Genomic DNA, 18,234 nt, shown 5'->3' with positions numbered 1-18,234 from the left:
AAAAACACATCTCTTTTCATAAAGTGGATAAGCTCCTCTGTCCAAAATATTTTCTAGTTTGAGAGGAACAGTAAGGTAAAATAAGGAAAACAAATTTTATTATGTTCATTTATAGGGAAAGAAATTATGCACGAAGAAATCTAACTCCTTTCTTATAGTTAGAAGTTTGTGTTAAGGAACAAATTAATTGAAATCAACTTAATTACAGTAGAAAGTCGTCTTCTCTTTACAATAAATGGTATGGCCAGATAAAATAGCAAAAATAACTCTCTATAGCATGCATCCAGTCAAATTCTACAGTCCATATAGCTTTCGCTAACAGCAAGAAGAGAGTAAAATTTTCAGAATATTAAGATATCAAGTTTTGTAATGTTTCTTTATTTTATTAAGATAAATTGTTACTAAAACTTCCTACTGGTTTTTCCAGAGAACACACAACTCTTAAAATAGATCCATGCTGAACCAGCCTCATGGTTTGATCCCAAATGGAGGAAAAATTTTCCTTTCCATTTTTCAGTATTTCTAAGGGCTTTGCTTCAAAAAGTTTCAGCAAAAATTTGCAGTAATAGCCCAAAGTGCAGACAATTGTCTGTGTTTCAGGCTCCTGTGAGCTTATCAGAAGCCCTTGAAAGGCAAATTAGAAGATTAGTAATGTCCATTATGACTATTTGACAAAGAAAAGTTACAGCAATGGGTTGTCCAGCTCACAGGATTTCACAACTAGATGTGTAGGATGGATGCACTTCCATCAGTAGAAACTACATATAAGCACGCCAGGTTTTAACTCATCCCTAACTTACTCAAAATTTTCTTTAGACTTCAGCCTGTACCTTCAATTTAAAGAATGTTTCTTAATATCACTCAGTCTTTATCAGCAAGAAATGCAACAAAAAATCTTGTTCTATTTTGGGCAATTTTGATCACTGTTCTTGAAAAATACAGAAAACAAGTGAGAAAATGAAAAAAAAAAAAAACCAAAACAGTGAAAGTGATCCTCACTTTCAATACTTTTGGAGGACTAGGTTTAACTTTATTTATTCCAGATTATTAAAGCATCCTTTATTTATTATTTTTACATTGTACAATCCAATATTTGTAGTGCAATAGAAAATAATTTCCATAACTGACTACCAGAAATATATGAGGAAATTTTGTAACTGAATTATTTATAAGTAGAAAAGTGTAGTCAAATTATCCATCTGCATTATTATTTCTGTAAATACCTCTTTTTTACATAATATTTTAGTAACAATAAACAGTAGAAATTACATAATGCAAAAAAAGGTGATATTTTTTCATGAGAGAAATACCTCTGACTTTAGAAATTATTTTACTGCCCTGAGCTTTCACTACAATCAAGGCATTGACTAACATGGTTTAATTTGTACTTCTGCTAAAAAGGCAAAGCTGATAGATTGGTGATGAGATCATTAGTTTACTGTTTCTTCAGCTGTGATAAATTTTGGTGGAGAAATTACAATAATCTGAGAGCTTAATTTTCCTCAGCCAATAGTTTTACTTCCAAAATGATTTGGTGTTGGTATAACTGGATTTTTCTAGTCATTCAGGGTAAAAGAATTTATTTGTCAGATGAAGAAGAATGATTGTTTGACTACTGATATTCAAAATTACCAAAATAATTAGTAGTCTTTTGGTTTTGGAGAAGGTTCTGTTATTTTTCACTTTTATATCTCTGTGACTTTAAATCTTCACATGAATTGCTGATAAAATGGATAGCTAAAAGTGAAACAGAAGCCAATATGATGCCACTCATTCATTCTGCAATATCCAGGTGGTGTGCACTAAAAAAACAATATCACATGAAGATGATTTACTGCTCTCAATACCAGAAAATTTAAGTTGTGGAGCACAAGTATAAGACAACACTTGAACAGATTTGTCCTGGTCTGACTGGGTGAATGGGTTGGCTGGTCCAGCTACAAGATAAAGATGAGCACTATAGATAATCAGGATAGAGATAATCAGGATAGAGAGATGATTCCTAAGTCAGGATGAGTAATGTTTGTTAGTTTCATGCAATTTGCCATAATTTAATGGGATGTAGCTATGATTTTGCTCACCTATCTGCCTGCAATACAACTGAGTAACTATCAAAAATAACATGTTCAGGGCATTGCTTTTATGTTTTTTAAAAAGTCAAAGATGAATTCTGAGTTTGGCTGCTTAAGTTCACAACCAAGTTAGGTAATGGCACAAGTGTCCAGCTTTAGAGAAACCTACTTGAGAAACTTCTGCTGGGAAATCTTACCAGTATTTTACATGCCAGCAGATATAGGAGATTCCCTGTGCCTATGTATTAAGCAGAGGTTGTGTTTGCTTTTATATATTTTAAACAAATAAACACAAGGTCCTGTTATATCTGTTGCTTGTCAAATGTCTGCATCATTCTTTACCTGCTTGTCCTGTGCATAAATATCTGGACTTCAGTTTTGGCTCTGCAAGGCATTGTGGCATAGGTGTAATTTGAAGTGCTTAAAGTGCATAAACATGGACTTCATTAATACCTTTCATATGTTTGAAATTATATATATGCACAAGCAACTTACTAGGAGATGGCACTACAAATTACATTTTTGCATGCAAATGTAATCCCAGAAATGCCAAATTTAAAATCTTTAGGAAAAAATTAAAACCTTCATAATAACCAAGTCTACTATGTCAGATCAACAACCTTCAAGAACACAGTGGTCTAGCAGCCCAAGGTTCATGGGTTTGTTAGAAAAAATGTCAAGCTCATGGAAAATTGCTTAACTAGTCATCTTAAAAGAGAAGGATAAAATGTAACAACAAGAGCTTCCTGATCCGTCTTCTATATATTTAAATTTTAGGGCTTTTAAGCTATATAAACAATAACAAAACATTTGGGCAACGTATACCTAACTACCTATATATTTGACTGAAAAAACATATAATATATGTATGGAATTACAGAGATCTAAAAAATCTGGAAGTAGCCATCTGGTAATAGAAAATGTATTTTTTATAAGCCAATATCACTGAACTGTGGGAAGACATGGATGTAGACAAATTCTGACATTGCAGGTCTGATTCGGAGTTCTGCTATGCTGAGCTGATAGTTTGAAGGAAATAGGATAGATGGAATCAGATAACTTCCAGCTTTGCATGGGCTTTCTTTCTCCTCAGGGATATAGGCAATCCTTTTGCTCATATTCTGTGGCAGAAACCTAAAGGACTGAAGCAATCTCACTGTGAGGAAGCAAGCCACTCAGACGAATTTAATAAATTGAATTGGTTTATAGCAGGATAGTAGAACCTCTTCTGGAGGGTCTTTCCAAGGACAAAGCAAGCAATTCACATTTGGTTCAATAACATTCGCTTACATAGCAGGAAAGAATAATTACCCCATTGCAGGAATGAAAGGTGAAATTTAATAGCTGAAGTTATTTTGTGGGTCAGATAAGATAATCATGGTCGTTCTTTTTGACCTTAAAATCCATGGATCTGTGCATTAAGCTGTAGAGACTTGTCTAGATTTTTATGTACAGGCAAAAAACTGAATACTGTTTTGAAAGATTAGAAAGTTTCTTTTCTTCTGCTTGAGGACATGACAGGAGGCAAATACTGATTTTACCTATACTTTTAAAAATCTCCAACATGTTTTTCATCCCCTCAGACTAATTATGACTTTAGCATCTTTTGCCATCTTTGACTGGATTGTTTTACACTAGATTTAAAAGTCCCAAGCAATGAATACAAGTAAGTATCTTTCATTGACTTTTTCAACACACAGTGCATGGCAAAAAATAATGAATATGAGACACTATTTCATAGGTTCACATTAACTTAGCATGATAACAAAGAAATGCTGAATTACACAGTTTGATTGCCTAAAAATTGGGTGAAAGGAATTATTTTCATTTCTGTGATAATACTTTAAAGTAAATCAATAAATCACGAAGAGCTGATTGTTGTATTACTTCAAGCCTCTGAAAATACTTAACATCTCCCAGTTTCTGTGAACAGCTAAGGAAAAATCAGAGACAATGACCAGATTGTGTTTATTTTCATGAATTATTTTTCCAACTCAAACTGTCTGCTGTATTCCAAAAGAGTGCAATTTGCTTGAAATATTTCCACAAAATAAAAGTATCAAATGCAAAAATAGTGGCACCCAGTGGTCAAGACATACCTTATTTTTATGCTCAAAACAGCAAATTATTTTTTGAGAAGTGCCACACTTCTTTCAGCCGGAATATAGTATAACCTTTTTCAATGAAAGGACCAATTCCTACTTCAACAGCATTCCTTGCCATAGCCTTGGTTTTCTCATGTTCAATAAGTTTCGCATTCATTTTGGGATAATCTGTTTCTGTGAGCAAAGTGGGTCTGAGTAATCAATGCAAGTTGTTGATTGCCTATAAGGTAATTAATTCCTGAGAGGTCACACCTGAAGAAAATATTGTATTCAAAGATAAATCCAAAATTTCTTCTATTCAAATTTCACATTTTCTTTTCCTTCGTTAAAATGTGATTTTTGGAAATTTAGAAAGGGAATTCGAATAATTCAGTGGTTTACAATGATGATGTGGCTTCAGTTTAGTTCAGTTTCCTGCTTAACTGTTGTACAATGCTTCCTCTACCTTACCAAAGCATATTAGTCTATACATGTAAAAGCCTCATCAAAGTCTTGTGATTCTTCTGGTCAAAACTGCTAGCACACCTTAAGCTGCTTATCAGCTCTGGGTGAAGATAAACTACCAGTTCTCCATTGTTGTCCAAATCAACGTTACATAACCAAATATGTGCTTTCACCATTCACTGCAAAAGAATTATGGAGCATTTGAATTTAGAGGCCTTAAAACCATTGTCCACCAACAATAGCTGCTGAAAACAGCTCACCTGTAGGTGAAATTCAAAAATCAAAACCAAAGAATTCATCAGGAGAATAGGATTAAAAAAAAAAAATAAAAGAAAATGGTGGGGTTTGTTTTTTTTTTCTTTAAAAAAAGAATTGCCTTGTGCTACGCGTGGTAACAACTACCTCCAATATTGAGGTAGCTTCTATTATAACATTATCATGATAACTGTTATTATGTACAAAAGTCAGCAATCAAAATATTTCTGGGGATATCTGGCTCCACAAAAAGTGTTGTCATTGGATGTTTTGCACTTTTATTTTACAAACACAAAGAAGATTTTTTCCTCTTTGGAAAGTAGTTGCACATGACATGTCTTTAAGTAAAAATGCCATAGAAGCTACAGGTATTTTCTTCTCCACTACAATGAAATTTTGCTGGCTTTTTTGTTACACCTTGCCTTTAGGTCAATTCTCTTCCTATCTGATCAGCATAACAACCAATGTCAAGTCCAAAACTAATAATATTTAAAAGACTTCTAAAACATTCTGAACCATACTGAATCAGAAAAAACCCAAAAACAAACAAAAAAAGCCCAAAGTATATAATTAATTCTTTTTATTCAAAATACAAAAGTATTTACAGAAAATTTCCACATATCCTCAAATTTAATGTATGACTTAGAATATTTACATTTTCCACTGTAGATTGTACAAATATAAAAAAAATAATCATTCTAGGGGATTTTTTGAATTAAAATAACGGTGAATTTAATTTATTTGAATTACAATTACGCTACCAATATTAAGTAGCTAATTATTTTTATTTTACTCTACATTGATCAGTTTGCTAACAAGTATGCTTAGCAGTTCATATTAGTCAGAATAAAGTCATATATCTCAATTAAAAAGAAACAGAATAACCTAATTAATCTGAAAGGATGGTGAAAATTAGATGAATATGGTATTTTATATGAGTGTATTTACAGATATAATTAAGAGGCCTAAAAATAAGATAGGATAAAAAGAATTATTTTACTTTCTGTTCAGATTTGACTTACAAAGCCATAAAACAGATATTAACACAGATTCATTTTTAGCTTCATCAGAAGACCTCAGCCCCACTACAACTAGCTCATGAAGGCAAATTCAGTATTTGTAGAATAGAAATAAATTTTGTGCGTTGTGTTTTTCTGCTAAAATCTTCTGTCTCATGAGGGCAAAATCTGGCTTCTTATCCTGTAAATTATGATAGAAAGCATAATTTTGAACAAGTATAAATAACTGCAAATGTCTGTTAAGTCCTTATTTAGCTCTACTTCAGGAGACACACTGTGTTTTTCCAGCAGAGCTGTCTGCCTTTGAGACTGAATCAGCTCTGAATTACCTTCTTTCCTACTTCCCTTCCCTTCCCTTCCCTCAAGTGTCAGCGCACCAATGCCTTTTTTTAGTATCTTCCTTTGTGGATTTACCTATTTAAATCATATTCTTTTATTGTTCACTCACATAATTTAAAGCGCGTAGAAGACCCTAGACTGTATTTGGTTTTGAACTTTGAATTTCCTTAGTAAATAAACTGTAAAGAAATTGTGTTTCTTAAATAAGGATCAAAAGTGATGACCAATATCCAAGTATTCTCATCTTTTTTACTGAAGTGACCCTGGATGGCTTCTGACTACATTTTCCGTGTTTGAGTAGAAAGTTATTCTGGAGACCATTTCACAGAAATTAACACCAAAACAAAACAGGCATTTGGAAATCCTGTACAACTCAAGCAGATGAGCTTCTGAAGAAAGAAATGGCACGAATTAAAGCTGAAAAATACATTTAGCCTGTTTTCAATGAGCTGAACTACTTATAACTCTTGTGAAGGTATCTGAACATGCATAAGAAGTCTGTTGTGTCCATCCCACAGCACAGTCTACTAGAATATGAGCTCACTGGTTAATTCCAGAGTAAGGTTGCTACTTATTAGAACAACTGCTTTTTTAAAAATTATTTTATCTTCTGCAGAACAACATCCAGATTTTTTTGGGGGAAAAAGGTCTATAGAAATAAATTGTATTTTAAAATAAATAAGTTGAGATCAAATTTAATACACTTGACAAAATAATATGGGGGTTTTTTAGCACTTGCCAATGTCATGCATCTTGCTATTGAAATAACATTATTCTTGATCAAAATATAAAATTTCCAATTCAGAGGTCTTTGTTTTCTTGGTTTTCAGAGTTTGTAGAAAAAATGTTAAGGGTTGGAGTAGCATTTTGTGAGATAGTTTTTCCTGGATCATGTCTTAATAGAGTTCAGATTCTTGAGCAAATAACAGAACCAGTCACAGTCTTCACAGTCTTTCTTGCTTAGCTGGGTAGTAAGTGAATTCTTTTTTTTTTAACGAATAAAAAAAAAAATTGAATATGAACAGGATGAGTTGCATCAAATATGTACTGCACTGTTCTGTGAATCTGAGTTCAAGCAAAGTTCAGTGGCTTACTGCTTCACTGAAGAAAAACCTGGGCATGGAATCAAGCTTGCATTAGCAGAAACCTATCAGAGGTATCTTTTGGCTCCTAAACTAATGTGATTTAATATATGTATCATACTAAAAACATGGGCAGTGGATATGAGTTCTACATCTTGCTGAGTGCATTCAACTCCTCCACAGTAATTTAAGACGTGAAGATAATTCTAAGAAAGATATTCAGGCCAGAATGTGCTCAGGAATGAAGACAAAAAACCTTTTGTGCATAGTATAAACAGTAGCTTCAGGTTGATATAATTAAAATATGCACTACATGCTAATCATGCTAATCTCTGCTGAGTATGTCTATATATTAATTACATTTCAGAAAATGTTTTGAGAAAACTCAATATTTTTTCAGGCTACTAAATTTAAATGTTGTTTTGAGGTGGTTTTCAAAAGTACTCTTAACAAGGGAAAAATAACTTTTTTTTTTTTAATAAGTTTTTCCTCACTTTGGAGAATTACCCTTCAACATCTCAAGGTTCTAACAGTACAAAGAGCTATTTTGAACCTCAGGACGATCTGAGAACCACCTATAAATCTGTGACTGAGATGTTGTTGCAGATAAGCTGACATATAGTTGACACTTACAATCATAATTACTCTCTCCCCTTGTGTCCCATAAAATAAAATAAAAATACACATATTCAGCAGATTTTAAAGTACCACAAAGCTTCACTACTTTATACTTCTGTAACATTTAAAAGAGGCTCTTCTTCATTCCATCACAAGTTACAGCTGATGAATCCAAATTCCCTGCTGTAGCTTTAGGGAGGGAACATCACAAGCCTGTATTAAAGGAGTAGAATTTCCCTTCACCAAAGCAAGAACTCATCATCTATGCTAATTAATGAACATTTATCCCATTCAGGGCTGCCAGAGGGGCTTTTTTAGAGGACAAAAACAACAAAACCAAACAAACAGAACACCCAAAACCCAATTTATTCCAGTCTCTTTATCCTCTCTTCTGGCTGCCAATTTCTCTACTCAGTAGTGCCTGATTCACTCTTTTTTTATTGTTTTGTGAATATATATTGATGATGGCTCCAAGTGAAGCCTTTGAGATGAAGGTGAGCCACAATTTCTATCTCTCTTCAGTGTATCAAAAAGGCTACTAGCAAGATGAAGTCAAGTGGATATAATATTAGGAGGAAACACAATGGAATCTGTGGTGAAAATTGTCACTAAGTCACAAGGAACGGTAGTTGACTGAGGGAAGAAAGAGATCAGGAGCTCAAGGAGACTGAAAGAAAAAGATATTTTGATCTGATACAGTAAAACAAGTAGGAGGATTCTGTTAAACTTTCATCACGAGTCCTGGAAAAACTTCCAATGACAGATATTTTCCAGATAATACAATAAAGGTTCAAATTTCCCCATAATGTAGACATAGTTCTATAACCATGAAAAATGATTCAATTAATTTTTCCTAAAGTATTCATCTGTCATAGTATGCATGCTTGTGCCATATGAACATATGCATGTATTTAACACTTAAGGCCTATTGTTACTCTTTTAGTAATATTTTCTTTAAAGGTGACACCTTGCAGTGCTTTATATGGGTAAAATTCTAGAGTCCCATTTGTGTAAGGTCAGACTGGATCCTGTTCAAATAACAGAATCAGTTAGATTTGGAAAAGAAATTTGATAAGAAAAAGTGAGAGAAAAACATAAGGTTGACTTTTTTTAACTGTAAATTTATTTCAAGTTTTGGTTTCAAAATCTTGATTTTGTTTCAGAGTTAGTCTAATTCTCAGAAATATAACAAAAAAAAGGATTGTAAAAAACTTTGTTGCTTATCTTTTTTTAGTTTTGAAAAATAAAATGAAGAGCAAAATGTGCTATGAGCAGAGGAATAAATTAAATCTTATTTTCTAGGCATCTGTGTCTCTCAACATAACTTCAAGAGTCGACTTGATATTTTTACTTGTCTTTAACTGTTCTACAGTAATTTCTCTGATTCTTTCCATCACAGCTCCACTAATCCTGCCTGCAAATCCCAAAGTTATCTTTTGTATCATCAGATCCTCATCTGGGAAAGAGGTAGGCCATACTGTTGTTGCTTTTGGTGACCCAAAATTGCAAGCAGAACTTGATAACTTAGACTACATTTTTCTCAAATAATAGAGCTCATCCTCTGTATCCATCCTAATATTTTTCTATGAAAAAGAACAGATTATCCATGACACTGGAACCCTTCATGTACTTTTTGTTGAGGACTGAGTAAAAGTTTCAAAACTTAGTAAGGTGGGAGTGATAGATGGAAAAACATGCTCTGGAACTACCAAAATAATCACCTTCAAGTTATCTCTTCCCCACAAATGGAATATTGTGCTAAATAATATGAACTCTATAATTTTAATGAAAAACATTTTTCTCCAAAATTATTGTATTCCTGACAGAAGAAAACACATGGTCTTCAAGACTACATTTGGAACAAAACTCTTGCAAAAGTTGATAGATGTTTGATCATGGCTTTTTGTGAAAACTTTGCATATAAGAAAAAATTATATACAATATAAATAGCCATTGATGCATTCAGGGCAGAAAAAGGAAAAAAACATTTGCAGAAGACCTTCATGGGTCTTGCTATTATTGACATTCCCTGTTCCTCAAAGGAGAGAATCACTGAGAATATACAAAATAAAAGTAATTGTGAGGGCCTTCAATTTAAACTGGCTTATTCTCCTTTTTCTCTTGCAGGCTGGGTCAATATATTTATGCTTGGGAACTTAGTTCCACTGTTTGGGGACAAGTTACTCACTGTGTGCTGAGGCCATCTGACCATCCATCATTATGTCAGCCTTCAGCTTTACTCAGCTGGTGACTATTTCCTAGCCTTGTTCAGGAGAGTGAGTTGACCTGTTCTAATAAGGTTTCAAAGGAATCCATCAGCTGTTTTCTCTCTTATATTATTAATGAGCTCTGTAAGATGTTTTTACTAAAAACCTGAGTCTTCACCTACTAAATAATCATATATTCATCGAATGTTCTGCATATAAGTGTGACTTTTCCTTATTTTCCTGTGTTTAGGTTTTGTTGGGTGTTTTTTGATTATCCATCCATAGTCTTTAGTGTGACAGTGGCAACAAAAATATTCTCATAATGGAGGATTCCTCTTATAAAGAGGAAGATTTTTTTATTATTTTCATCTACTGAATCAAATAAAGTAAGCTATCTCTTTTTACTAATTTACTATTTTTACTTGCTTTAAGTTAAAACAAAAAGATTTACAGATTTGATAAATTTGTTGTAGAATTGTCTGGGGAAATACTATAAAAAATTCTTTTCTTTTAAAAAGTATTTTTAAAAATTATTCCTGCTGTCATGTTTCTATATCTTTCTATCTACTGTCAGTTAATGGTACAAATAAAAAAACCTGAGACCATATAGATATAGCTCCAAAAAAGCCTATATTTTCAGAACGAAAGTTCCCTTTCATTTTAATTAATATAATATTTTTTATCTCAGAATTTGCCTTCAATCTTTCATCATTAAACTAACTCAAAAGCAGCATGTTAAGTTCCATGCAAGGTTTCCTCTATAAAAATAAAAATATTAAGCTTACAGTTTTTCCTTAGGAGAGAGAATTTCTATTCTTATGGCATAAATTGATCATGCTAACTTCACTGTTGATGCTGAAATGGAAATTTCTGCCTAATTTAATCCCAAGCAAGGAAAGTAGATATAGGGTGGGAATTTAGACAAAATCTTATGCCTGAATTTCACTATCATTTTACATAAACCACTAATAATTTTTCCATAATTCCACTACCATTTTCCATGCTTCATACTACATGACTAGGTTTGAATACTCCAGACTTGGAAAAAATGTAATTTCACCATTTTGTAATTCTAACCTGTTTTCCAACTACACTGTGCATCAGCTGCTAATGAAAATGGATACTGAAACTTAGCATATATATCATGTTTTGCCAGTTATTTTCCAGACACTTCCACATAGTTTTACTGGAAGTAAATTTTACATATGAAGAAGAGATTTAATTTATTTTGCAGCAGTTAAATTCTGGGAAGATCAGAAGAAAAAGTGTTCTGTCACTGCGGAGGAAAGCATGGTGACCTTCATTATGCAATCATGCTGCACATGCATTGTGTCTAGTTCTTCAGTGCACATCAAACTGCTTTTTAATAAGAAAACATGAGCCTTTGTTGATATGAAAATTTTTTCTGAGGAAATGACAGTTACCCTTGTTTCTTGTTTTAACTATCATATGCGTTTTGTGTCTCTATATCTTGGCAGTATTTTGCTAGCAGACCAAATACAGATAATTTGTTCTTTTCTTCAATTCTCAATCTCTGTATTATCTCTCATTCAGGACTAGGTTGCTTGCCTCTGTATGTTTCTTTTAGGATTCCAGCATCACTATGGAGTAAAGATTTTCATCCTGCATTTTTGGACTTAGGCTCTTGAAGTTCCTTTATAGATGAGAGCATATTGTAAAAAGACATCCAGCCATGCCGTTATTATTGAGTCCCTCCAGAGAACTTCACCAGCAGCTGATGTGCTAATCCAGTGGTCTGTCAGCAAGACTGGTGCTAATAATTTGTGCCATCTCGTGATAATCACCTTAGTAGCACACTTTGGCAAGCAAATTTCATGTATCAACATTTGGATTTTTGAAAATGCTTGTTTTATGCAACAGTTAACTTGATGGAAATACAAGTCCATGTAGAGAACAGTATGATACTGATATTTGAGTGATAACAGTCACTTTAGAATCAGTGAGGAAACATCCAGTCAATATTAAAGCTGCTAAATTGCTGACCTAATTTAAAAACTTTAAATGTCAGTGATTTATCTTAGTAAATCTCAGACTTAAATTCTAACACTCACAAATTTTTGTTCTGATCTGGTATGATTTTTTTTTAATTGCTGCAGGACATAATGGCAAACATCAAATGTTTTTAAAGCCTGACTCAAAAGCATCTCTATTGTCAATAGCATCTTCATTTTCGTAAAGGGGAAAAAAACATGTTATTTTGAGACTTTCTCTAATAAGTGCTTTGGGCTAATGTGCATGAGACCTTTATTTAGTATTTGTCTAAGCAATTTGGCTGTTCTTTTACCTGCACTTAATGCGTAGGAATGAGATTGATTGTTATTAGCTGTGAGTTTATCATAAGCTTTGTCTCTGCCTGTACAAATCACTTAACTTCTTGATATCTCTACATGCCAGTGGCAAAAAAAGTAATGGAATATAATTCCATTATATTAATTAACAAAATATAACAGAAAGTAAATGGACTTCAAGGCAAAAATGTCAGTTATTAGGCCATGAAATTCTTCACTCTCTCTCTTCCTCCAAAAAATTTTGTCCATTCCCTGAAAACAAATAGTAATATCAGGAGAGGTCAACTCTCAGTTCTGAAATATTTAATCCCAAATTAAGGATCATCTTAATAAAGGGAAAATAACCTCGTAAGCAAAGGGGAGATTTGAGCCTCCCCCCCATGTCTTAAGTGGATTTTCAGGCAGGAAAAGGACTCATTCCTCCAGCTGGTATGTGAATATTTCTTTTGCTTGTCCCTGTTTGTCTTGACAAGACTTTAAAAATATAATGTTTCAAAATTCCAGTACAGTTTGTTGCATAAACGCCAAAAGGAACTGGTTTTACATTTCTCTAACATAAATATTTGGATTCAGACAAAAGTAAATACATATTCAATCAAAATTATAGCTATCCTGCCAGAGGTGCATTGCTCAATTCCACTTGCGACTTTCATGTTTTTAGCAGCTTTTATAAAAGTTTCTTTAGAAATTTTGGTGAAATCTGTAGTCATATAGAAACTGAATTTATGATTGTTGTTAGCCTCATCATTAGTTCATGAAGTTTTCATTTGATTCCTAAACATCTATACGTAAAATTTCCCCATTGTTAAGTGCCTCAAAAATTCATAATCTGTGGGCTGCCTAAGTCTTATGGAGATGTATTTATCACCAAAGTGTTTATTCTGTACTTTTTTTTTTTAATAATTTTTGTTAGTGCATCTGGATAAGTTTTTTGAAAAACATGTGTTTACAGTTTTATTGTTTTTCACTTTTCTCAAACTAGTATGTATCTATATGAATAGGTATGTCTTTATGCATTATGCATAAGCCTTATGGAACAATACATAATGCATAAGAAGAAACACATTGAGTCTTATTCACTCCTTACTGTAGAAAACTTGTCTTTAAACCATATAATTAAAGTTTTGGTGATGTTTCTTTCATAATGGAATCAGACACCACTTTGTTGGAAATTTTTATAATGGCACTTCAGAGAAGCTTTGGGGCAATTCTGCAGCTCTTCTTATGATTATGTATAAAACTTAATTCTGTTTCTGTAAGAGACTGTAATGGAAACCAGAGGATTAATCACTTACTGTTACAAGAACATTTCCTGTAATTCTAAGAATCAAACACATCTTCATTGTCATATATTGTAAATTAGGATTGTGTGAAGATGATGTGCTCTATTCCTCAGAGCGTGTCCACCTAGATAAAAAGAGAAAGAAAGCTGATGGTGCTAATCTTTATTTTAATAAAAAAGAAGATTGTGAAAGGGAGGTAGTCAATATTCTTCTAACTCACTTTAGCCTCTTTGAATAAGAAATATTTCAAATATTTAAGCTCTAGCGGGATGAACAATGGCATATGAAATAGTAGCATTACTATTTTATTTTGCCATTATCCTAATTCTCAATACCATTCAGAAGTTTCAGTAGCTGAATATGTGAAAGAAATTATAATAAAATGTGTGACAACTCTACAATTCAGTGATGGAGCCCATAAATATTACAATTCAAATATTCAAAATTAATGACAATGAAATCCACTGTATGAGAGGTTTGAGATTGTAAACTAGGGATGAACATATAAATTGCCCAGCTGCTAAAGCAGAAAAAACAGACAGAAATAATCAGAGTAATGAAGAAATATGCATTGAGACAGTGGTCATTTTTCATTATTATGCCTCTATTGCTGTCACTAAGTGGTTTTAGCTCTGTATTTATAGACAGTTGCCTTACCAAAATATGTGTGTATATGCATATATATATATTTGTGTGTGTGTACACAAATGCTAAATTAGAATTCATACTTCAGAGATTTGTTGTCTACAGTCCAGATCATGCTGTGAACTAAATATTATAAATCATGGTGAATCAGTATGCATTTTCATTTAAATGAAAAAGGGATTCCTCCACATAAAGATATGACCCTTTTTGGAATCCCAGCACAAACAGGCCTGTGGCCCTGATCATAGGACATCTAAAATGCACCTCTATCTCTCTGCTGGATTTGGTGATTTTGAATCAATCTTATGTGTTTGTATGTATGTTCACATGCAATAATGACTTGCACTTGAACAAGTGACGTTCAAATGACGCATGGCACTGGGAGGTCAAGTAAATCATCAGACTAACTTTTACACAACTTGAAACTGAATTATTTCAATCACTTTCATTTATCAAACCTAATGGTGGAAAAAAGTAAATAAGTCTCTACAGAAGCTTGCAATTCAAATGAGGCAGTCTCAGGCCAGAACGACTCAATCTGAAAATGAAAATATATACTGGCTGGAAGTGGTGAAACACATGGAGAAAAAGATCTAATAATACTTTTAGAAGTCAGAGAAAAAATATAAGAAACTTACTTTTTCTTGAAGCTTGTTCATGTTTTTGAACATATTTTTGGTTTTGTTTATTTATTAAACTGTTGCATATGGGTTTTTCATTTTTCATAAAATACAATTTTGTAATTTTTCACTTTTGTGAACACTATTAGAATGTATGAATCATTTAAGACAAATAACAAGGCAAAGGATGATAATAAAATAAATAAAATAAAATAAAATAAAATAAAATAAAATAAAATAAAATAAAATAAAATAAAATAAAATAAAATAAAATAAAATAAAATAAAATAAAATAAAATAAAATAAATAAAATAAAATCACTTGCCTTTCAACAGTTTACACTGAACTCAAAAGGCCGAGGATCTGAGTTCGGCTGACTACCATAAAAGGAATTGTGAGACTTTTCCTTTCTCTGCAGTATGCAAAATAGAATGCCCAGCTTTTAAGAATAATTTCCCTGATTTTATCATCATAATAAACAAGCTTCAAAATCCACTGTACAGAGATAACAGTAGATGAAGATGTCCTCAATTTTTCTCTGTACGTGGGATGATTCTGTCATGTTGTTTCTTTGTTAGCTGTCACGCTTCCGGATTTCATGCAGGCACCTGAGCTACTTAGGGAACTTTAATTTCCAAGACCTGGGCAGCCTGTCTACCTTTTCACACACTTAATAAAATCAGCCAGAAAGAATTGCAGACTTAAAAGGGGAAAGGGAAAAAAAAGCTTATGGAAAAAGTAACATAAGGTTGTTATTCTAAAGAAGGTTCACATTTGTTTTCAATATGAAACTTGAATATAGCATGGAAAATTGAAATAGGTTTTTTTCAAGGCTGGACTAACACAAAAAAATTAATACAAAGTGTGATTCAGGATTGTAGGGAATACCTGGCATACAGCAATATAAATATGAATTATTTCTAAGCAATTAGTTCTCTCTACTTAGTTGAATTTTCTTGGGGTAAAATAATTGTATTTGCATTGTTTACCCATTTACCTTTTTTTTTTAATTAATCATTGGTGGAGGTTTTTTCATCCCCATATAAGAGGTAATGCCACTTCTATTTCATAAACTGCCTGGTTTTAAATGTTATCCAGAGTGCTGAAGTAATCATTAATGACAGGAGATTAACAAAATATATGACTATTTTAGCTTAGGAAAAAAAGAATTCTGTGAAATGAGTCTTACAAAGAATTTGGAATTTTATTTATGTCCACTTAGATTTGCATGAGTAATGTACAATAGCACACAGATTTAACTATATGGCAGATGCATCTCTCTCAGAAATCATATGACAACTTTCACTAGTTCAATACTTAACATGTAATGACTTTTGCTTTCTCCTGTACTTCTTGCCCTCTCTGGTGTACTGCACTCTAAAATGGTTAATCCCTTGCTCATTAGCTTTATGCTGCATCCCTGAAATTTGCAAACTCTCCCCTGTCCTCAAGATTTGGTGTTTGGTTCTCAAGACTTCCTTGGAAATACTTCAATTATTTTCAATACCTGTGATGAATAATATAAGCAATGTTTAAGTCTCAAATAACATAACTGACAAATTAGACATAAAGATTAGGATTCTTTTAGCAATCCTTATGGCTACATATTAACCCAGATGTCCTGTGTCCAAGGAAGCCAATGTCAAATATCATGGAACAAGTATAAATAGACTGTTTAGCTGTATGTCACTAATTAAAAATTAGCTTTTAACATCTTGTTTTCTTTTATTCTCAGAAAGACTGGTTCTACTTACATTCAGCTTCACACTATTTTGTAGTGACGTAAATTTGGGCTTTTTTGGATGTTCTTGATATTGAGTATGAAGACGATACATTCAGTTCTAGTGAAAGCACAAGTTTTCAGCACAGAGGGAATTGCTCCTGTTGCTACTGGAAACTCCTACATTCTTCAGTTCTTGCTCAAAAGACTTTCATATCTGGATCTGTGGTAGAGAAAACAAGTTTTATGATACACACACACACACACACATATATATACATACATATATATAAACTTGTCATGAAATATCAAAGATGATGCATCAAAACACTGTCACTGAACTGATGCACTGAAGATAACCACTTCAGGACTCTTACCAATTTTCAAAACTGTTTGGAAAGGTGAGAACTCTTTGGAAAGGCTGGTCCTCTACATTCTTGGCAATTTGGTTACTTGTGGAACCTAAAACCAATAGAATAAAGGTCTATGGGGAGAGAAAATAAACAGTATTTCTGATTAAATATTCTTTCAGCAAGATCATTACAACTTGTTCATTTTTTTCAGCCTTTATTTTTTTTATCTGTCAGAAAAACCCACAACCAAACGTTCTGGAATGGGTTGCCTGGGGAAGGGGTGGAGTCACCATCCCTGGATATGTTTAAGAAAAGATTGGGTGTGGCACTCAGTGCCATGGTTTAGTTGAGGTGTTAGCACATGGGTTGGACTCGATAACCTTTAAGGTCTCTTCCAACCTAATCATTCTGTGCGTGAAACAAACCTTTTTTCTTCCAATGTTAACTTTCTTCCCCTTAAGCCATTACACTGTAATGACACCATGAAGCTGGAAATAAAAACCCATAGTAAGTCTCCATTAATAGGTAAAATTTAAAGTACTCAATACCATCAATAACAATGAAGGAAAGTCCTAATCATTTTATAGTAGAGCCTGTCAGAGCAAGATTTCTCTCTATCACAAAGTAGAACTGGAAATATGCTTGCAAAAGCATTAACAAAATCATGACATAGTAGTAAGCCACTTTTACTAAATATTTAAATTTATCTTCTTTTTCTGTTTCTGAATTAGCTAATAGTGTACCGCAAATATATTTCCTACTTAAACATTTTGATATTCAATTGTGAGTGTAACAGTTTGTCTGCAAGCAATTTATGTAATCACTTTTGAATAGATGCTTCCTGTTTAATTTGTATATCTACTGTCTGGATTTCTCTGCCCGTTTCTCATCTGAATAAGTATATATATATATAATTTTTTTATCTTTAGTCCTCTATGTATTGTTTTTGCCAGGATGATGGTCACCATTTCTCCCACTCTTTAATCAGGCACAGGTGGTTTTAATATAACAGCCATATAATATGCTGGAGAATTAACCCAAACTCACAGATTAAATAATATTTACACCTCTCTCTACATATATAAAAGAATCAGAGAGAGTGTATTTTTGTTGAAAGATTGTTAAAAAAACACTTGCTTAGAGACAGATATAAATTACTAGCA

At 32.8% G+C, this 18,234-nt stretch overlaps 1 long non-coding RNA gene across 1 annotated transcript; it reads right to left on the bottom strand.

The window, feature by feature from the left end:
- Positions 1-5,505: 5,505 nt before the first annotated feature.
- LOC132075064 (uncharacterized) lies at positions 5,506-17,145 on the bottom strand. The gene is made up of 3 exons (XR_009418708.1): positions 16,753-17,145; positions 13,746-13,857; positions 5,506-6,076 (listed from the first exon to the last, which is right to left on the bottom strand). It is a non-coding gene; the product is annotated as an uncharacterized LOC132075064 (long non-coding RNA).
- Between the last annotated feature and the right edge of the window lie 1,089 nt (positions 17,146-18,234).

Source organism: Ammospiza nelsoni, chromosome 6 (genome assembly GCF_027579445.1).
Source record: "Ammospiza nelsoni isolate bAmmNel1 chromosome 6, bAmmNel1.pri, whole genome shotgun sequence".
In the NCBI taxonomy this organism is placed as follows: domain Eukaryota; kingdom Metazoa; phylum Chordata; class Aves; order Passeriformes; family Passerellidae; genus Ammospiza; species Ammospiza nelsoni.
The sequence above is the reverse complement of the archived record's forward strand: the minus strand, read 5'-3'. Positions and strand labels throughout refer to the sequence as shown.